Genomic DNA, 23,485 nt, shown 5'->3' on the forward strand with positions numbered 1-23,485 from the left:
TTTTGTGTTCTAAATTTTGGAGATGTCTAAAGGAAATCATATCTGTCATGTTTGTGTGCGTTAGGAAATGAAACCTACACATTTGTAACCCTGCAGAGGCTTTTTTTTTAAATTAATAAATAAATAAAAAAACCCATCTGTATTGTAAATAGGGAAAGAAGTCTTAGAAATCCTTACATGTAGCGCAGCTGGTTCTTTGTGCTTTAAGGGAAAGAAAAACATTTTGGGGAAAAAAGAGGCACTACTTTAAATGCAAATTCCATGAAGGTGCCTTCATTCCATCCAGCTTGCCACAATGCATTTAGTACTTGAAGAGTGGTCAGAGGCATGCAGACAGCACAGTAAATCAAGAGAGCAGTTTAGTAACCACAGATTAATAAAACCCTATTCAGTTACTGTTTTCAAGCACACCTGAATTATATTTCATTTGAACACTGAGTTACTTATGTTCAGTTAACATAATGATTTTTAATAATTTATGATAGCAACATATTGGACTCATCTGGTGAAAAATTTCTCAATGAGTTGGGAACAGATAGTCCCTAGATCCAAACACAGCCTTGTATTTCCCTCATAGAGTTTAATACAGGAAGGGGGATCTATATATCCCTTGCACAGAATTACAGCTTTAATAAATTAATTTAAGTTGAAAGATGCTTATAAAGCTGGAGGCCCCTAAACTGCATGTACTTCAATCTCCCCAATAGTGCAAGGTCTGAGATGAACTTCGAACTCACCAAAGCTGTGCACTTCTTCGGCAGTGAGGAAAATAATCACCTGACAAAGCTTTTTAACAAAAAGTCCAGCTCTTAGCAAAGCTCGTGCTTCAAAAGAATTGAAGTTGGCAATTAGTAGCCAACAAGGTTTTTAATGTTTATTTCATTTTACCTTTGTTAAAACAAGAATGATACCTACTTGCCAGGTATAATTTATTATTTTAGTTCCAAGCATTTTTAATCAGCGAGCCCAATTAAGGATTCACTGTATAAACACCATTTTTTTCAAGAATCAGTGAGCCACAAGGCAATATTAACTGAATGAACGTATTTTGGGCTCCTGTTTGGCTTTGGGCTAAAGCCTGGAATGTTGCTAGGAAAAAAATATCTGTGTCTGATCTCTCACTTTTTCAATGTTACCTTTTGGTGATTCACTAGAATTGTCTGAATATAATTATGTACTTAATTTCAAAAAGAGGTAGTGCAGATGTCACAGCCCAGGCAAGGACTAAATGTCTCCTTATTCTGGAGGCTGCATGAACTATTTAATGATTTAGACCATTTCTCAGTGTTGCCTAAATAACAGTGCCTTGTAACAAAGACGAACAGAAGTTCTCCTCTGAGTATCTGGCATGGCACTTTGGTTTCTTCCTGCATTATCTCTCAACACAGAATTTCCTTAGAAAAGAGATACTGGCATTCCTCTGCCAAGGCAATTGTTTTCCGGTCAAATATAAATTTCATGCCTCTGGCATTATGCCTAATGCTAATAGTTTGGAGTGAGACTTTCCACATAATATTGCATCTTTTAGGCTTGCCAATGTGACGCCCATCTACAAGAAGGGCCGGGAGGAGGATCCGGGGAACTACAGGCCTGTCAGCCTGAGCTTGGTGCCGGGGAAGATTATGGAGCGGCTCATCTTGAGGGCGCTCACAAGGCATGAGCGGGACAACCAGGGAATCAGGCCCAGCCAGCACGGGTTCATGAGAGGCAGGTCCTGCTTGACCAGCCTGATCTCCTTCTATGACCAGGTGACCCGCCTAGTGGGTGAGGGAAAGGCTGTGGATGTGGTCTACCTGGACTTCAGCAAGGCCTTTGACACTGTCTCCCACAGCATTCTCCTAGAGAAGCTGGCGGCTCACGGCTTAGACAGGTGGACTCTGCGCTGGGTCAAAAACTGGCTGGACGGCCGGGCCCAGAGAGTTGTGGTGAATGGAGTTAAATCCAGTTGGCGGCCGGTCACGAGCGGTGTTCCCCAGGGCTCAGTTTTGGGGCCAGTCTTGTTCAATATCTTTATCAATGATCTGGATGAGGGCATTGAGTGCACCCTCAGTAAGTTTGCAGACGACACCAAGTTGGGCGGGAGTGTTGATCTGCTCGAGGGTAGGAAGGCTCTGCAGAGGGACCTGGACAGGCTGGATCAATGGGCCGAGGCCAATTGTATGAGGTTCAACAAGGCCAAGTGCCGGGTCCTGCACTTGGGCCACAACAACCCCATGCAGCGCTACAGGCTTGGGGAAGAGTGGCTGGAAAGCTGCCTGTCGGAAAAGAACCTGGGGGTGCTGGCTGACAACCGGCTGAACATGAGCCAGCAGTGTGCCCAGGCGGCCAAGAAGGCCAATGGCATCCTGGCCTGTATCAGAAACAGTGTGGCCAGCAGGGGTAGGGAAGTGATCATGCCCCTCTGCTCGGCCCTGGTGAGGCCGCACCTCGACTACTGTGTTCAGTTTTGGGCCCCTCACTACAAGAAGGACGTTGAGGTGCTGGAGCGTGTCCAGAGAAGGGCAACGAGGCTGGTGAGGGGTCTGGAGAACAAGTCTTCTGAGGAGCGGCTGAGGGAACTGGGGTTGTTTAGCCTGCAGAAAAGGAGGCTGAGGGGAGACCTCATTGGTCTCTACAACTCCCTGAAAGGAGGTTGTAGCGAGGTGGGTGTCGGTCTCTTCTCCCAAGTAACTAGCGATAGGATGAGAGGAAATGGCCTCAAGTTGCACCAGGGGAGGTTTAAGATTGGATGTGAGGAAAAATGTCTTTATTGAAAGAGTGGTTAAACATTGGACCAGGCTGCCCAGGGAAGTGGTGGAGTCAGCATCCCTGGAGGTATTTAAAAGACGAGTAGATGAGGCGCTTAGGGACATGGTTTAGTGGGCATGGTGGTGTTGGGCTGACGGTTGGACTCGATGATCTTAGAGGTCTGTTCCAACCTTAATGATTCTATGATTCTATTCTATGATTTTGATTTCACATAAGTTTAAAAAAAAAATAATAATAATAAAGAAAACATTGTACTGATTTCCTAAGGGAGGTAAAAAAATAAATTAATGGTTATAAACATTCAGGAGATTTTAATTTGCAGGGTTCTTGGGAATTTCTTGGATACTAAAGTAAGCTAAAGACAGAAATGCTTCCACTTCTTCAAATACTGAGCATGTTTTTTCAAATTAACAAGCAGGTAAGATAATACTTAATGACAAGGTCACAGTTTAATGTAAGTTTTGTCTTTGTCTTACCCTCAACTTAGGACATTTATTCAACAGCTAATATAACAAAGCACACATTTAACCCTGTGAGGTCCAGAGAAACAAGACTTCAGAATCACATGGTAATAACTACATTTATATATATTTAAGTAATCATAAAAGTTTGTAAAATTTTCCTCTATGAGCAAAACAAGTTGGGTTGATGCAAACTAAGATAAACTGATTCACAAAGGAGGAAGTGCGAAAAATCAGTATGACCACAAAATGAAATAAGTGTACCAAATATTTTTGAGTTTTATATATCCACAGATTAAACAAATTTATGAAGCCTATATAATAAGGGAGTGGTAAAATACACTTAGTAAAACTGTTTGGGCTAATATATTTCTTTAGGAACTGGATTCTGTTTTCACAAAACTCAGTCACAAAATCCCCACTAATCCTAGCTCTGCCATTTCAGATTCAGACTAAAAAAACATAAATGCAATACTAGCACGTATTTCCTCTTTCCTCACTGATAACAGGACTATCCCTCCATTTCTGTGGATGTCTAGCCCTAGCGACTTAAAAAAATTGTTTAAAATTAACTACTGTTGATACACTAGCCTGCCATGTTCTTTGGGCAGTGTTTTGGATGTGTGGATTACAGGATATATGTAGAAAAGCATTTACGATTTTAGCAAAAAATATGGAAAAAAACAGTGGAATACATTGACTTCTAAGAATACTTAGAAGGTCTCATCCTTTTGGAAATTCTTTAAATGCCTGTATCCACTTGGCATAAAAGGACATTTTTTACATGCTAATGATTACATGAGTGTGGACAGTGTAATCCATTAATGATTTTCCCTTTAATTTCCAAAAATGGAACAGTATTCTAATGTCATTTAAAAGACAAGTGTTGTAATTCCTAAGTACAACAAAGCATACCTTTTTAAAAAAAAGATAATTTTATTCTGGTATACTTTGACTTTCAGTAAATGGAAATAGTTTAATATCACATATTTATTTGAGATTTTCAGATCCTTTATAAATATCTGATATATATATATATTTATAACTGTATGTATGTACATGTTTCAGATCCAAAGTTAATTGCAGAAGGTCTTAATGGAAACATAATCATTCACAGTGAAATTTGAAAAATCTGTATTACCCTCAGATGATATATTGTAAAAATCCCGCTTAAAAAAAAATCAAAATAATAATGTACAATGAATAGTGAAAATTAAAACCAGATTAAATTAAGAAGGAACACGATACCAGACTTATTACAGATGTTAATTGTATCAATTGAATATGAATATGTTTTACTTCCACTTTACAAGTGTATAAAGTAGCATATATTTCCATTTTGTTAATTGACTGAAATGTTCCCCATATACCACATGCTATAGTCTGAATCACAAACTCTAGAGTGTCTTGACAGAGGTTGAACTAACAAGATAAGCATAACTGAAAGAAATTACAAAATCTAATCTCAGAGAAATTCAGAAGTTTCATTAATTTCAATGAAAAAAAAAATGACAAGTCATTTTAAATTGCCCCAGGACAAAAAAATAATCCAAGTTTCATTTGAAACTTCATAACCAAAACAATATTCGATTTTGACCTTTCCTCATTTTGATGGGATTGAAATTAGTTGAGTAAGGTCAAAACATTTTCATTCTATTTTATCATTTGTTTTTATTAAATGATTCATAGTATTAAAAAGAATATTCCTATTCTACATTCACAAAATCAAAACACTGTCTTGTTATATTTTAAATTACCAGGTTATGTATCACATTGTAATAAATTTGTAATTGGTTTGAGATAGAGCAGTGGCAGTGTTTTAAGTTGTTTTTGTGTTATGTCCACAGATGTGAATACAAGTCGTCTTCTGGATTTGTACCAGAAGCTCCTAACTGGTTCAGATAGAAGAATGGTATAATTCAGCTTTCAGTGTTTGTTTTCATATTGATATTTGAATTGGAGCTTGCTTTCTACTTAGTAATTACCATCGTCACTGTTTTTGCAACTGCTAGTTGGTTTTCTCACTGATAACTTGGAAATGGAATTGGGCTATCAGGAGTAAAAAAGTTTGGGGAATATGCTTGCAAGCTACCCAGGAAGATGGGCAGAAAGTCAGCTTCAGAAGCTGTGAGATAACACTGAGTCAGTGCAAGCTGGCAGAACTGAAGAAACCAGGTATACTTATTTTTGTTAAATCAAAACTCTTTGCTGAGGCACTGAATTTAAATGACTAAACTCTGGTATCAAAATCACCTAGGTGAAACAACAGAGAACAAGACAAATTGGAGATTAAAGGAACAAGACTCCAGATTTCTTATTTAAAGTGGACTAAGGCATCTCTGTGTTGTCCTGCAGCTTAGACAAATGATGTTGTAATGTGTCAGTAATGTGTCAGATCATTGATCCTTGAATGTCACTGATTTTCTTCATAGGCTGTTTTTGTTCCTTTTCTAAAGTATGAACTTACAGATTTTCCATAAATAACCATGTTAATCACAAAGAATACAAGGAATAATTTGAATAATTGATCGATAAAAATATTTAAATTATTGTGATTAAGTTACCATTTGACAGCTTTAGACTGAAGTCTGAACTGCAACTTAGCTTCTACTACCAGGTTCTGCAATCAATAGCGACCTTCCCGTCTAAGAAGAATTCCTATGATAACAAGCATGCACACACTTCCAGTGGTCACCATTAAAAACTATGCATTTGTTTGTCATTTCTGGGACAGCATAGCTATGGCATAGAGAGCGCCTAAGGCTTATTGCAGTTGCTGCTACAGTGTTGCCTTATCTGTAAAGTCACTTATAAAGACTACCATTAAACATTAATTTTCCTCAGGTTAAGGGCGGGGGGGGGGAAAGTAACCTATTTCAAATAGTTGCCAGTGAAGGAAAGTGGAATAATACTGTGCATGAACTAGGAAATTCCAGCCATCAGAGATATCATGGTCATGGTTTGCATAGTCTTCACCACATTTCTCTTTTTTCAGAGCAGATACTTCCATATAGAAGAATTCAGTACTTATGGAAAACAAACACCAATAACTTGGCTCAAAATTAATCAACATAATTAGATCTTCCACTTGAGTTTTTATATGATTGCAGCAAAAGCCTCTTTAACACCTCTGGAATCCAGAAAGCAGGAATTTGTAGCAGTACTGTTGTAATATCATCAAGTCAAGTTTGTTTATTGTCAAACTGTTCCTGCAGTAGTACATTGTCAAAATGTATAAAAAGAGAACTTAAGATATGCAAAATATGCCACATAGGAAAACACAGCACTTAAAGTACTGTAAAATTAAAATAAAGTTAAGTAGCCAGTGAGAAACACTTACACCTAATCAGAAAATACCCCTCTGAGAGCAGCACCCCTCACTGAAAATCTTTCTGTATGGGACTGGACTGGACTGGGATGGTGAAATGGTCATCCCAGCTGTCCATACAGCCCTCTCCTGCAGGTCGATAGTCCTGCCATAGGCGTATAGCAGTAAGTTGCAAAGAAACAGCAACTACAGCCTGCTCTGCTTTTAAAAACTGAGGTTAATTCAGACAAACACTGGCTAGTGGTAAAATGTGCTGGTCCAGGAACACTGAGCTGCCACACAATGATACCTGCCGCTGCAGGGCAGATGTGGGTGGAGAGCTGTAGGTGCCATCCCTATTTAATCAGTCACCTCATGGGAATTACTCATTTGTGTTATCTCATTTTCTACCTAATTGACTACGGCTCAGTTTAGATTTTACTTAATGTGTTCTTGAGCTCACTGAGAGCCAGGATGCCAAAAATTGAAAGTCATAAGAAATTTTTCTTTGTCTGTAAAGTCTTGGACACACTCATGATACAATCTAATTATAATATGGGTGAGACTAATATCAGTAACTCCTTCTATGATTGTCTTTCACACTCCACTAAATGTAGATAAGAGCCACTAAGTGTAGATGAGAGAAGATGATGAAAATTTGAACTGTACAGTCAAGCAGACTGGAAGATGCTGAAGTCATGTTGAAAAAGCGTTACCAGGAATAGAATGAGAAGAATGTGGAAGGGAAACTGAAACTTGGTACATCAGGAGAAAGGAGTTAGGGTAGGCCAAACTGAGGAAGCTTTTGGGCCACGGGCAAGTTGAGGGATGAGGAAGGAGACAACTTTCAGGAGAGTGAAAATGAAGGTTTATAACCACCATGGAGCACTTGCCTCCAGGGAAATGGTACCCAAAAACCAGATCAAAATTCCACAGGCATGGTAGTGTTACACCTGTTTTACTGTACAGAATAGTAAAATTAAGCAATGTCAGCAAATTTATTGTATATATCGTTAAGCTGTTAGTATGGACCCTCATATGGATTTAGTCCATGCCAACTAATACTCTCCAAAACAACAGGCTACACGATTCAGGAGTTAGTACAAGGATCATTCTCAATAGGCAATTTTCTCACAGCCACCCTACTTTGGAGGATAAGGCAGTTGTTAAATACCATGGATGTAGGCTGTCTTATGCAAGTACCCTCAATGACAGAAGCCAGTTTCATTGATAACGATAAACATAAACTAGGACCTTCATATTTTGGAAACTCACAAAAAGTGGCAGAACGTTACAGCCGCTAGTACACTAGCTTAAATGACAGCTCTAAAGCTTCCAGGCCTACCCGTGAGAGTACCAGAAGCTACCTCATTATGGGTTACTTTTTACGTGAACTTTTTTTTAAAGTGGGTTCCAATGGAAAATTTAGATTGTGATTGTGTAACTGAAAATGAGTCATGAGTCATAGCGTACACACAAAAATATAATGGCTTAAGTTTGCATAGCTATGCTTAATTCAAGTATTTTCTAACTTTTAACTTACCTGAAAGATTTTAAACTTAGGTCTTGAAATCAAATGTGACTCAAGTATAAAAAATTCCATTGATGTCTCCAGAACTCACAGGTATAGTAGCTGTACATCTATATTGGTACACTAAACAGTACCAAAGGACTTCTGCACTTCAGACACAGTCACGGAAGCAAAGCAGGAGTTTTGCTCTTCGTTTTTACTTTCCAAGACTCTAAGTCAAGAGAGTAGGGGAGAGGACAGAGTTGAGGTCACAATTCCTTTATTCACTTTAAAATCTATTTCAGGGAATAGAAAGGGTACAGTTTAAAGACTCCATCCCCTCACCCTGTGGACATATGGAACTACAGGGAGGTACAGGGTTCTTTTTCAGCATACTTTTCCCCCAAGGTAATGGAAGTCGGAAAGAAAATTCTCCAAACTATCCACAAAGTGTGTGTGTTAATAAATGTAACACAGTGCCAGTCTGAGAAGACCGATGAAAGAGGAAAAAGCATAAAAAGGGGAGAGAAAAATATGAGAGAAGAGGGAAGAGAATGTTGATAAGAACAAGGGCAAGGAAAGAAAAAGATGTGAAGGAGGGAAAGATGGAAATACATTTTTTTAAAAGTCATTTACATTTCCCCATTACATATTATTTTTCAAAACTGTTCTTATATAAAAGTCAGCTTGATCAAATCCATATGTACTAAGATAAATTTTGTTATTTTTTTCATCAATAGTATTCCATATTCTAACTATGACTGGTAAGCTGAAGGGAAAGTATTTTAGGTATATGAAAGAACCTAAGTTCTTTACATTTTGCTGGTTTTTTTCCCCCCTCTACCCTCAGCAGACCTGGGAAACAAAAGATTAAACTTGGAGAAAGAGAAGTAATGTAAATCTTAGGGATAAGCTGACTATAAGCAGTAATGTTGAGAAGAGAGGGTCAGAGATGCATTAAGATATACTTTCCTCACATCTTCAGTCACATGGTTATGGTAACTGTGCTGTATTTTAAAATCTTTTCACAAGATTACCAGAACTATCAAAGTTCATTGTTTGTGACATGCCTACTGAAAACAAATTACTTAAGTGCAGTTTTGGGTACCACCTGAATCACAACTGCTTAAAAGCATTCTTTATCATTTTAGAAATATTCAAGGGAAAGAGATATGTAAAGAGAACAAGCTCTGTACAGAAGTCCAGTGACACACTGAATTAAAGCAAATTAAGTCAATGCTAGCACAATACATTGATGCAGGAAATGAATATGGGTGTTGTGGGGCTGTACGGCATGTTTGAGGATCTGAGATTTGCCAAACCTGTCGCAAAGGAATGATTAAGGCAGGAAGCTCAGCTAAATTAAGATCATGCAGCAGAACAAAATACATGACTATTTTTAGAAACTGTTGACGTCCACATAGCCCAGGGAAAAGACTGGCCTCTTACTTTCAGTGTAAGTGACAGCAATGCCATCAGGGTAAGCTACAAGGACATACTGAGAGTAAACGGCAGACAACTTAAATCTGAGACACATAGAGGACAATGTGAAATGATGGCTTAGCAGAAGTTCTATAAACTTACTGTCAAGGAGTCTGCTGCCCCAAGTCCCCAAAATATAAGTTCTTTTGCCAGTTAATAAACATGCCAAAGTGCAAGTTAGTCTAGGAAATCCTGGTATCAAGCAGCTTTATCTGAGCTTGAAACTATATAAGAAAAAAACAATTTGTGAAGTATAAATACTGACATTGAGTGGGAATCCGTTGTAATGGTTCTAGCTTCAGAAGTGTTGTTCTAGACTTGTTGTGTCGGTGATACTTGATCATATTTTAAAGGAATTCTTCATAAAGCATAACTGACAGCCTGATTTAAAAAGAAGTTAAGACTAGAATGCTAAAGAAGATATTAGAGAGTGTTTCACTCTTTGGGAAATGCTTCTCCTTTGAAAATTGAGATTTCTTTTGCGAGCTGCTGATATTACCTCTCCTAGCAACAGCACAGCTTCCAGGTTCTTGTATTTCTTCATGGTTTTAACAGCCATCAGCCTCTGTTTAAAAAAATGGTTCACTCAATGAGAAATATTTACGTTTCTTGCTCTTTAAAACAGTCCAAAGCTTATGTTCCTTTTTTTCTGAGTATTGCATTCCTTCTATAAAAATAGCAGCAGTTTTCAGGCAGCAGTTTTAACAATCATTAACAGTCAACCTATAAAATATTGTGGGAGTCCAGAAGTATTGCTATGAGAATTTGTAACCTACCACTTGAACATGAGCATAATTAGGGAGAGATTGTAAAGACTGACAACAAGTAAATATCCACCAAGGTTTTCATTCACAGTTCTTTTGGATTCTTACAGTCAGGTGGTGGAAGAAACAGAAGAAAGAGGACACATCTGTTAAAAACATGAGAGAAAAAACTTTCATTGCTAAATTTTATTGCTTTAGAGATGACGTGTTAATAGTTCAAAAGATTAAAAAGAAATGTCCTTAACGTATGCAGCCACATGGTCTTCTACTATCTCCTCTGACTTTTGAAAGAGACTGTCTTAGAGAAAATCAATTGACAAACAAACTGCAGTATAATGTTTGAGACAACAGTAGGCACTACCTTCTTGATCTTGGTGTAACTACAATTATTGTGAAACTGTGTTTTTTCCACTTTCAAAACCAAAACCCTGTATGGGGTCATGAAACTGATCATGCCAGTCCTTGCAGGGATTGGGATAACTGTCTTCACAAAGTCTGAAACAGCCAAGTACCTGAGTTTTTCCTTTACAGGCCATCTTTTTAAGTTCGGCTTAAAAAAATTAAAGGAGGAAGGAAAGTAAACTCCAAACCAGTCTCTCTTCTGTCTGAAGTTTTGAGCAAACTTCAGTTCTGCTCAGTATCCTCTAGTAAAAACACCAGAATAGCCTATAAATAACCACCTATCTGGCTTTCTTTTTAAAAAGTAAACCTTTTAACACTACCTTTCATCATCGGGGATCTAAAGCATATGCTTCTTCTAACGATCCCTTTCATTGAGCTGGGCTTTTCCCTTACTGGATTCTCTCTCCATTCCTGATGCACCTGACAGGTTACGGTGAGGTGAGGTAATATGAAGACACAGAAACATCTTCTTATGCACAGGAAGATTTATCAAAGGATTTAGGCTACTGTTTGACAATCATTACATTCTACTACTAAACCCTTCTATTCAATAAACAAATACAATATTTAGCAAATTTTCTTCAATTAATTATTTATTATATATAGAATTGTGAGTTCCTTTTACCCACTTGTGAACAGACTAGTCCTGCTCCAGGCTTGAGAGTAGTGTTACGTATAAGATTTTTAAGACCCTAGTGCAGCAGTGAACTCCTCAGAAATGGTTTAGATTTGCCAATCCAATGAACTTTTTTGTTCTCCTTCATGGGAACAGGGCAGGAAGACACAGCTTGTATCTTCAGACCTTCCCCAGCAGAACACTGGAGTGTATGTGCTCTCTTAGGTTCCCAAATTACACTTAGCTAGACTGTACTGCTTGTCTTCAAAAGGGATGAAGACAATGTCTATGGCCTGTTTTTGTGGGATCTTTCTATATGGGCACAAACAATAATGTAAAAAATATTACTCTAATAATAAAAATAATAGCATCAGTGTACACAGCACAGTGCCATGTTCAGTCAAAGAACTCAGATGCCTATCCCATCATTACAAAGTCTAAATAACAGGCTAAAAAGAAGTCTTTTCCCAAACAGAGATCCAGCATCATGGGATTTTTCAGTCTTTTTCAGTATATTTGACAACACTCAGTCGCCTTAGGAATTCCTCTGTCCCTGGACTAGTTGCCTGTAAACCCTCAAGGTACCAACCTTGCAATAGCCAATGCAAAAATGTGTTACGCTATCAAGCTTATCAGATTGCCGTCACTGCCTGTGTATGTCTCCCACCACTCCATCTAGAAGCCTTTTCTGCTATGGCTTCTGATCAAGTTTCTACATTTCCTGGGGAAGCAGCTGTGATGTCCCCCAGATGTGTTCACCCAACACCATTTCCACACACCAGTAGTCCAGGTAGGTCATGGTTGGGCAAAAACACAGAGGTAAAAGAAACAACCTCTATTCCGAGATCTCTTTCCATGTAAAAAAGTCTGTGGTGCTTTTAATGGAGGCTTAGGATTCAGGTTGCAGAGAATAAGAACATGGGGTAGTTTTTCACAGACCACTTAGACTTTCAAAAGGTTTACATGGCAAAACTCTTTTCTTTGACATCAAAACTTGCAACCAACTGTTCCATTTGCCCCACAAATTTCAAGTCTCTTGTTCAGAAACTTCGAGACTGAAATAACTAGTAAGAGTATAATCTATCTGTTCATTTAGATATTTTCATAAAAACTCTGTGGTGTAGGCCCATTCCTACTTCTGTACTCTGGAATTAAAAACATCTCAGACTTGGAAGACTTACCAGGCCATGCCTGTAGCTTTTGTTCCCATTTTCTGATATTCATCGTTGGAGACCTATAACTCTTTAACTATGTAACACTGCCATTAGGGGACATCTGGGTAACAGCTTCTGCAATGCCTATTGTAAAACAAGCAGGAGTGACCTGGACATACGGATTTTCCTCATATGTCTTTCCAGAGATGTGATCTTCCACTTTGAAATCTCCCTTCCACTGTAATTGACAACACAGGATTCATAACTCTGTCCCTTCAGCTGTTTAGCGTATGGGTTCATATTCCAAAACTGCCTAATAAACCATGATGGCTTTCAAAAGAGTGATCTATGCTTTCAGAGTCAGGGATAATTCTATATAATTGATAGAATCACACTAGGTAAAGCTGTGATGAGATCAAAATAAGGTCTCAAAATCAATACTTAAAAATTTGAAGTAATACAAATTAATACATCTTCATCTAACCATAACTTAATATCTGATGGCTTCACAACGTTACCAAAAGAAGTAGATAAAGGGACAACATTTTATTACATTCTGTTAATGATTTTTAAGTCAATGATTTAGCAAAGGGGTTTCTTCCTTTCTTTCTTTCCTTCTCTCTTTCTTTCTTCCCTTCTTTCTTTGCCAAGAAACATTGTGAAATGAGTACTTAGAAATATTCATGTTTAAAGTTAGAAACACATTTAAATATCTTGCTGAACGAAGCCTTCACATCTGCTAAGACTGAAGCTGAATTTTCTTCTCCCTATGTGTAAAAAAATTATGATGCTAAAATTATTTTGTGATTAGCTAATTTCCAGAAGTAATAGATTCACTAAGACTTCTTAACTTGACAGTAATATTGGAATTACAATTTTGATCATATTATAAAAAAATAAATGTTACCAGTGTATGATATAAAGATATCAGATGACATCTTTGTAGAATGACAACAAATCCTTGGAACTTAAGGAATCTGAAATAGTCCACATGAGCAATATCAAGTAAAAACCCTGACATACTCTATTATAGCAATTGCTGGAAATTCTCATGGAGGCAACTTCCATATTTACCCAGCTGCATAGTACAATACATAGCCCATAAATATGGCACAAAGTACTTTATAAGGAATATAAACTAGTGTTACCGCTTTAGCTGTCACTCAGTTGGTCCTGAACAACACTGATACAAGAGAAATTCTATTTCAAAATCTAACATTCAACAGCTTTAAAAGTGGTTATCTAGAAACTACATTTTATGCTTTTCTTTTTTTGTTGTTGTTTTTGTTTTCTTTAATCCTTTGTTTTAAGAGATATAGAACAACAACAAAAAAAGCGATGAATTCCAGGTCATGAGGTACTTTACTAGCCTCTACTGTTGTGGGTGAGATCACTTATAGTGATTGCAGTAATTTTCAGGCTTTTGTAAAAGACCACATGCTTCAAAACTATAATTCCTTTGGGCTTCCATGAAGTTAATCGTGTGGTATATATTTTATGATCTCCTTTCCTTGACTTCCATTCTCAGCAGAGGCCATTTAAAAAAATAAACAATAAGATCAACAAAAAATCACACATACTACTTTAATTGACTATTTTTTCATCCAAGATATTTGGACCATGATGAAGCTGAAACTCTAATCTGCATATTACATGTGACTGAACTATGTTTTCTATATTAAGTTTGATCTTAAGTTCCTTGGGGAAGCAGTCGTGAATTGCACTGATTTGCATAGAGCTAAGAATACCAAGAAGCTGACAAATAATAATAAATACATAAAATCTGCACTCACTTACCCTTTTCACTTCTAATCTTTTTGCTTGTGCCATCTTACCACCTCCACAACCTGCCAATATTATCCTTATTATTCTTTTTAATTTTTTATGTCTCACTCATTTTTTTACAAGTTATATTAGGTCTTGGTTTCAGTTTCTGCTGGAGTTCCTCTTAAATTCAAATCATTACTATTTATGACTGAAAGATATGTAAAAAAGCTGAATGCAGCGTATTTGATAAGGTTTAAGAGCACCCATTCTTAGATTACATGATGAGAAATATCTTACAATACACAAATATTCAAAAGCTTGGACTGAAAGAATTTGCTGTAATGCTCTAGCTTCAAGTCCTGTAGTCTTCTCATTTCTAAATTCTGAAGATGAGGTATCACAATTATCAACTTTTGGATAATTGTAGGTCATTTAATCTAATATACTCAAAGACCTGCCTAAACATTTTTTATTTTTTTCTTCTTCCATTTAATCATCCAGATACAAGAATCATCTCCCAAAATCAGAAGGTAGTTCAAAACCAGAAACCAAAAATGACACTGAAATGATATAGCTGAGTATGTTTCCCACATCCTAAAGAAAGAAAAAAAAAAGCATATTTATTTTATACACTTACAGATTGATGCAACCTAAGTTTGACCAAATGTAAGTGGGAAGAAGTTTGAAAACTGCCCTGTAAAATGCTGAAAAGTTCTGTTTCAGAAAAGGAAGAAAAACTGCAAGATGTGATACATTGCAGAGTCTGCCGTGTAAAGTCATTAAAAGAACATGTTTCTCAATATGCAGCTCATTTGACAGATGAGCTGTGGCCAGGATGAAACCTATTGCTCATAGATATATTTTTTTTTAATATGACATCATTGCTTAAACAAATGTGCAATCAGCTTATATTAGCTCTATTTGAATTCAGGCATTTTGCAAAATTCTTTATTTTCTACAACCTTTCTTTGAAAAGGATGCATAATAAACCTGGTAATGCATAGCAGCTAACTGTCCTTCACCTATTACACTGAAAAATGATGCAGTAAGCTGACTGTGGTTTAAACAATGCAACAGGTTTGAGAAATTGCTCTCATGCTTGTTAAGTCAGGAATAAAGTGAAGCTTTACCCCCCTATACTCTGTGCTCTGTAATCCCCCAGGTAGAAACCTTCAGAGATACTGTTCTAAAATATGGAACAAAGCATCTTAAAAACATGTGCTACTTTGAGATTAAAATTCAGAGGGCCACTAAATTAGAGCACTAATACTCCTTCCTTTTTTCTCTACCACCTCTCCTTTCACGTTTCACGAAACCATGTCAGGACTAGTCTGCTGAAGCAGAATTAGAATTCCAGAGAGAAGATTTGAACTGCTGAAATTTTAAACATGTCAGCGTGTTAGAGATCCACACTTCTGCTCTACAGCAATAAGTAGTACAAGGTCTAACTGCCTCTTCCTGATCATCAGGTTAAAAGAACAATTGATGTCAGTCACATTCAACAGGCACCTACTTACTGTGTCTTACCCTGGCAATCCAGGCTGAAATTATGCACTGCAAGACCATTCAGAGACTCTGAAACTGCCTCCTAAAGGTAGGTATGGTATAGGAATTGAAAAAAATACATATAGCTCTTGTATATTAAAAGCATTTTGCAAAAGCCAGTAAGAAACATCACAGAGTTTTCTGAAGGATTCTCTTGATAATAAAACCAATTATGGAAAAAAAAAAAACCTTAAGAGAAAAGGTCAATATATACAGTTTAACATGGAAATTAATGTATTATTTAAAACATTTTCACAGTTTCTGCTGTGGGGTTCAGTGAGTGAAGAGCTCTAATCTCAGTTAATATGCTATAGAAGAATATCTTTCTCCTTCTGTCCACTATTCCTTCACTAAATAAATTCCAAATCAATAAATAGAAACTCCTACCTGCACGTAACATTTAGCTTCAAAATCCAAATGCCAAGTCATGAAAAGCAGGTGCAGAAGTATCTCAGGAAATAGTTGCACTACATAACGTTAGAATGAGCAACACATTTTGATGCATATCCGAAACAGATAATGCAGATAGATAATTTACTGTTGCTTTCAGTGTCCTAATGTTAACTCGCAATCACCTAACCAAAAGTGAAAGGTCACCAGCTCTGCAACTATCAGTCAAATAGCTCATTTAAGATTAACAAAGATCTATTCACTTTTTTCTGTTGTAGATAAAAGGGAATCAGTAAAGAAAATGAAGCACAGCAGGATTTGGTTCAGGTTCAGTTCACCTTTTTACTCATGAAAATCCATTAATTCAGCTGGGTTTTAACAGTAAACTTGGGGTGAGAACGTAGCCACAAACCATGGGCTTGGTGGCTCTTGTTTGGCTCTCCCCACACACAGAAGACACAGGATGCCTAGTGATAGAATCATAGAATCATAGAAGAGTTTGGGTTGGAAAGGACCTCTAAAGGTCATCTAGTCCAATCCCCCTGCCGTGGGCAGGGACATCTTCAACTAGATCAGGTTGCTCAGAGCCCCGTCCAACCTGACCTTGAATGTTTCCAGGGATGGGGCATCCACCACCTCTCTGGGCAACCTGTGCCAGTGTTTCACCACCCTCAGCGTAAAAAATTTCTAGCAGATCCAGAGCTTAATACCGAGTTGTGCAACACACCAACAATCACCGCCTTTCCACACACCCAAATTCATATAGAGAATGTGCAAAGTAAGGGGGTGGAAGAAGGCATCTGAAGAGGGATGACAGAGGGCCACACCAAGGCACAGGACGTAAAGACCACTCACGTGTCCCACCGAGGCCGTCCCTTTCCTCTTGGCTACATTCCCCCCTTCCCACATTACCTAAGTGGGTGCGCAGGGAGAGAGCACGAGCTGGAAGGACTCGACAGATGGATCCATTTTATTCCAGGTACTAGGACCCAACCAGACCACATAACAATGTATGTTTGCACATAGTTTTCATACTGAATGAATTTTTCTTTATGCTGCCTGTAAGACACTGTAAACTGTTAGCTACTCCTTCCTTGCTCAATAAAAAAAAAATAGAAAACCTCTTTTCTAGTCATATATATGCATAATCCTAGCGACAGCTATAGCATGCCAAAACATCCATCTTAAATCCATTCATTTCATTTAAAAATGTTTCTTTTCAAACAGAGAAGAATAAAATTGCTCTCCCATGTGGTAAGTGTAAATAAATAAATAAAGTGTTAATGAATTTCATCTTCACATCTTCACAAATATTGTCATGACACTGAGAACACTGCCAGCCCTGACTGTTCCTGCCTAAACACCCATGGCTCCCCCCCAACCCTGCCCAGGTCCCAGGACCCCACTTCAGCCCCCACGGGGCTCCCCACACCCTGCCCAGGTCCCAGGACCCCATTTCAGCCCCCCCGGGCCATCAGTCCCTGCCCCAGCGATGCCACAGCAGGGCCGGTCTCCAGCTTCTCACAACCCGGCCCTGCCCAGCCATGGGTCCTGTCAAGCTGGGCCTGCCCATGGGCCCACATCCTGGCCCAGCCTCAGCTCGTCCCTGTCCCCAGGGAGGTGCCCAATGTCCCAGGCTGGGGCTGCCCTGCTCCCGGCTGGGGCGGTGGGACAGGACGGGCTGCCAGGCCCTGCCCTGCCACCCCAGGGGCCCCCGCCGCTCCCAGCCCCCGGGGAGCAGCTGGCCCTCATGGTGCCCTATCAGGACAAAAGGTGATTATACAGTAGAACATAGTTGCAGCAAGATGGTAAATTTGCTGTATTTGTCCATGGCAGTTTTAGCTTATCTGAAAACTTTAGGTTGGTTAAAAATTGGATTAAGTCTCAGAAAGGACATACTTTCTGGTTATTAAGGTAATAGGATATACCTTTTTGTAGCACTACGATGCAGATGCACACTTGGGATTTTGACTTGGCCAAGTTACGTTCTCATCTACAGCAATAACGAGACTAAATTAAGCCTGTTGGAATAACAGCACTACTTGAAGTCTACACCAAAACAGCTGAGAGCTGAAACCACAGCACTTAGGGTTTTATTTTCTTCTTCACGGCAGCTCCTTGGAGTTTCAGCATGTTAGAGGGATGCTGGGGCTTGTTGCCTGGTTGGTTAGGTGGCACTTTTTTTTGCTAGTGTTTTTTGAGAGATTAGGACATACCTGTATAAAACTGTGGATGTAACTTTTGTATTCCTGTCTCTATTTCAAAATTTAACCTTCATTTCACAGAATAAACTCCACTTCAAATTATCCATCAGTTTTGAGCTAAATGGTGACAGATACTGAAAAACTGACACGAGATGCCATCTGGGATTGGTTAGGTGCATTAGCTCTGCCTTTCTCTCAACAACTGGTCCCCTACAAAAGGAAAATTTTCTCTTTATAAATGAAAGTGTGAAAGATGGAGACAAAGATATTATCTGTGCCAAAAAGAGGGAGACCTTACATTTAAGGAATAAACCTATTTGAAGAAAGGAGTCATCCAGACCTACACATCAGACAACCAAAGTGGGATGAGAGAGGAGGAAGAAGGAGTATCAGCTGTGCCCCAGGCTCTTATTTGAGATACTTACCACTTTTGTTACAGGATCGGGAGAGGCAGTGACTCTGAAAAGAATCACTGCAGCTACAACAGTCAGAGCGCTCGGCCGCACTCCAGTGCACGAAAGTAAATGGAAAGTGATGGTGGATCCTTTCAGTGTATCAGGCTGTGGACTTTGCCTATGGAGGACAGGATGAACTGCCTGTTCGACCAGCTCTGCTACCAAACACTGTCCTCTGAAAGAGTGGTGGTGGTGGACAACAGGTGGAAGCACTTTCACAGAAGCATGGGGATTCAAAAGAGCATGTGAGTGCAGCCATTTATATCTAACAGAAAATGGCAGTAAAAGGGAGAAGAGTGTGCATCTTAATTTTACCATATAAAGATCTGTGACTCTCAAAGATTTTCATGAATATTAAGAAACCCATTTATGAGACATACATTCCAAGCTTGCCTTGCCTCTGATAAGAGGTTGAGTGTACCTATGGTGTAAAATACACAATTAAAAGTTGTATTTAGTAATTACAAACTTTATTTATTTTTTTTACTATGCTATACATCATACAGCTTGCTCCAAAATACATATTTTTAATAGTTCTCCTTTTATTGAGGGTATCATATATGCCATAAAATTTAAAATATTGCTGCAGCTGGAATTATGGCTACAATTATGGAGGATTGTTCAGTGCCTTCAGCAATGGCATAATATAAATCCTACATAATAATTCCATTTCCCCTCCAAATGTTCAATCAGATTAATTTACACAACTACATTGCCCTTTTCCTCACATGCCACAGAAACAGTCGCCCTGGAGTGAAGCATAATCCCTCTTTAGACTCAGTGTTGTGCAACTGAATGGGATGAGACTTTCTCATTGAAATGCAATGATTGTACAGCCAACTGTTGCATAAGTGACTGGATGAAATGTTGTTTCTATGAAAAAGTTGACTTCTATGACCGCTGTTAAAAAAACTTTTTATTTTTTTTATTCATGTTGCACCAGCAACATGAAGAAAAATGTTTTCACAAATGAAAACCTGCGTGTGAGATAACTACAATAACGCTGACCAATTTCACTGGGTAAGGGAAAACAATGACTGAGCACAGTAAAGCCAAACCTCAGTGCTAATACTGGTTTATAAATAGATGTTGTATATTAAAGTTTAGTACAAAATACAGCATACAGTATGAAGAATAAAGTCACTCTGTCTTTATAGCAATGTAGCTGAAAGCATGGCCTGTTTTAAAGTTTTATATTGCATGTCTAACACTAATTTTCAAAGGACTGGGCAGGCATTTGTTTTCATATATTCAAACCTTCATAAGTAATAAGATTTACTCTGAATATGGAATGAATTAGATATGTCTTATACATCATAGGCTATTTAATGCTTTAAAAGAGTATTATTTTGGTAATTACAACATTTCATAATTTTCTGTCCATTTTATGAAATCAGATGAAGTTAAACAATCAAGACAAAAGCTATAGCAAAGTATCAGATATCTAAGAGAAAACCTACGTAACTTACAAGTGGAAACTCTTAATTAACTTGTCCTATATTTTATTTGTTCTCAAATTTGTCTTTTCATGAATTCTGCATAAATCTACTAGACACCAAGAATATTTTACTATCGTCAGTTATGTCTTATTTGTTCAGAGTTTTGCAGAGGAAATTTTGTCTCTGATGACCTCAGTGGAAATTTTGCCATTATCCTTGAAAAGACTAAGGACTTCACGTTTCTCAGCAGGTTGTTCTTGGTTGATGAGAAGGTGTTCAGTCTCACTATATTTTCACACACCCACTGAACTCTTTAAAGCTGTAGTATCTGACAGAACTAAGGAATCACCCCCAAACCTCTGGTTCTGTAACAAACAGACAGATTGGCATTTTACACAATGGTACAGTCATGATACTAAAGCCCCACAGTTTCACTTACACCAACAGTTGTAAGAACATGTTACAGGGACCGCTGTTGTGAGAACAGTCTTCTGCATTTGTTCTTCATTGGGAGACCAACATTCCACTAGCCCCACAATCTACCGTCATACAAAGCATATCACAGTAAATATAACTAATGTTTTCACTTATATAATTGACAGTAATGACACTTCTTTTCATAGTAATTGAATGGGCATCTGGTACAACCCGTCAAAAGAGCCTTGCACGCCAAAATGCTTAGGCAGAAATAACAAGTTCTGATTTTCAACAAGTTCTGATTTTCAAAAGAAAATGCCATTCATTATGACTCATGTAATGATAAAATGTAACAATATTAAAACAAAATGCTTAAAAATTACCAATATTTTTTTAGAATAGCCACAAATTAAGATTATGAAATGAAGAAATAACACAAATGACTAGATTATCTTATGTGAAGAAAAAGCAATATTTTGCATTGTTATGGCCACTAATGATGATTCAAATTCAGTACAATGTTGGTTTTAGGTTTTGATTTTAATTTATAGTCTTACATATGCTTCTCTTTGGAGACTGAATGATTTCTATTTATTCTTTAAATTAATGGAGCCTACTTCAGTCCCAAATTTACTACTCAACTAAACTCATTAAAGGGAGATTATCCCCAGTTTAAAATAAATGTGATTTGAAAAAATGTTCAAGTGACCTCTATCAGCTATGTTTTATCATCTGTACTACAAAGTTCATCCTGGGACCAGAACAAGGGAAATCTCTCAGACATGTATGAAACTATATTTATACATTAATGTTAATGAAAGGAACAAATTCTTTCTATCTGTCTTTCCATTTCAGTTTTGGAGACCAAATAGTTATGTTAGTTCAAGAAAGCTTTGGATCAGCAAACAATGCTTTAGACTTTGTAAAGTCAGTACAGAAAAGTATTACATGTAACAGGCACTTTTATGACACCAGCTGCCCAATGATTTGATGGATAAATGGCACATATTCTGGCTCTAGCCCCCTAAACAATCTCATGGTCTCACTCTTATTTACAGAAAGGTTCTTGTTACCTGGGACCACATTCTTTCCAAATTTACAAGAAAGTTCCTCTATTTTTTTGAGAAGTATCCTTTTTGAATGCTCCCTAAGGCTTTGTCTCTTATTTTAGTTTTCAGTAAGGAAAGGATCCCACTCCAGGCGTGTTTTGTTTTTCAGGAAATTATTAGTGAAGGCAACATCAACCACAGTTCTCCCTTACAAGTAAGACGGTTATTAACTTCATTCTGATCTCTGCAGTGGGAACCTCCTTCTCCAAGCAATAAGGACAAGCTCATGGTTGAACCTCTAGATCCTTTTCTAAAATTCTTAGTAAGGGAGCAATATCTGACACCTCTTCACATTGCAATCCTGCAACCGCTTTTCATGGAGAAAGCTTTTATCAGGGCAAAACTCTAAAATATTGTAAATACGAACAGTTTATCAACTCTATTTTATCATATTTATCTTTTAGCAGGTATAAAAATAGTTAAACAAGAGATATGCAATCCCACAATGTAGGTGTTACCATTCACTGCATTAAAATGTTAGTAGTATCAGCAGAATTCACTGAGGTTTTTCTCAGCAAATAAAGAAAAAAACACAGTAGTCGCAATGTTTAATTTATTTCTTACTCAGAATTTAATTTCCTGTTAGACTTTTTGTTTTTTGCAAAGTGCTTCAAACTTGATTCACACTATATGAAAGTAACTGACAAACTGGGCAGCAGCTTTTGATAGGACTTAAGAAATACTAGCATTAAGCTAGTATCAATTTGTGCTTTCATATGATTCCCTGTCATTTTTAAAGCTCTGAACTAAAAATGAAATGAAATGTCCTCTTTTTTGTTTTGTTTTAGCTTTCCTACATGTTTCAGTTTTTGAACACGGCTGCCTGTCACCGCACACAATATCTATTAGTGCCATCACTACTAAGCAGAGGATGGTAATTCTGTAGTCTTTCTCAATATTAGCTTTAGAACAGAACATATCATATATCAGGTTATCCACTGTAATAAAAAAATTACACAGTAAAAGTATGAAGTAAGCAATCAAATTTCAAAAGACTTAGTCTTTAAATAAGTATAAAAAAGGTTCTATCGTGATAATATAACGTGCTGAACTTCAATAATATCTCTACATACTCTCTAATGTACTATGAAGGCAGTCCTTGTCTCGGCGAGCTAGAACTCCCCACAGCACCATTCACGTATTTGGTAGGCTGCTCTGTTTGCATGGTGTCCCACCAAAATCAGTGGGGTATCAAATAGGAACAGCAATCTGGCAACGTGTAAGAAACTGCTAAATGAGTGCCTAAAAGACAGACATGGAAGATGAGATATTCTGCAAAAACTGAAAGAGAATGTAGCTAACATTTTTTTTTTTTCAGGAGCAAGCTTTTAAAGGTTTGATAGACCCGCTGAAAAAAAATCCACAACTGAAAAAACATTATGTGCATTACCTTGATTATATGTGCCTATTTTGGAATACATTTGACATATAAAAGCAATCTAGATTTTTCAATAAGCAGGAAATGTGAAACAGTGGATTTTGGCAGCTTATCTTAGTGCTCTGAGTTTCTAAATTCCAAAAATCAGAGCAACAAACACATACTCAAAATGACAATTTTAATGCTAGACTTTAACGTAACCTTACTGAAAATCTTATTAAGGTTGTACATTCCTCAATGATATAATTTGTCTTCGACAAATATAAGCAGGATATACGAAAAAGAAGTTTGCCCTTACAGCAGAATATATTTAACCATATGAGAAAGCCTACCAAAG

The 23,485-nt window shown here is 37.6% G+C and overlaps 1 protein-coding gene across 2 annotated transcripts in view; it reads right to left on the minus strand.

Moving 5' to 3' along the window:
• The window catches only part of SNTG1 (syntrophin gamma 1), a 358,073-nt gene that overhangs the window by 178,175 nt on the left and 156,413 nt on the right, over positions 1 to 23,485 (minus strand). The window lies entirely within an intron of this gene.

Source organism: Aptenodytes patagonicus, chromosome 2, assembly GCF_965638725.1.
Source record: "Aptenodytes patagonicus chromosome 2, bAptPat1.pri.cur, whole genome shotgun sequence".
Classification (NCBI taxonomy): Eukaryota; Metazoa; Chordata; class Aves; order Sphenisciformes; family Spheniscidae; genus Aptenodytes; species Aptenodytes patagonicus.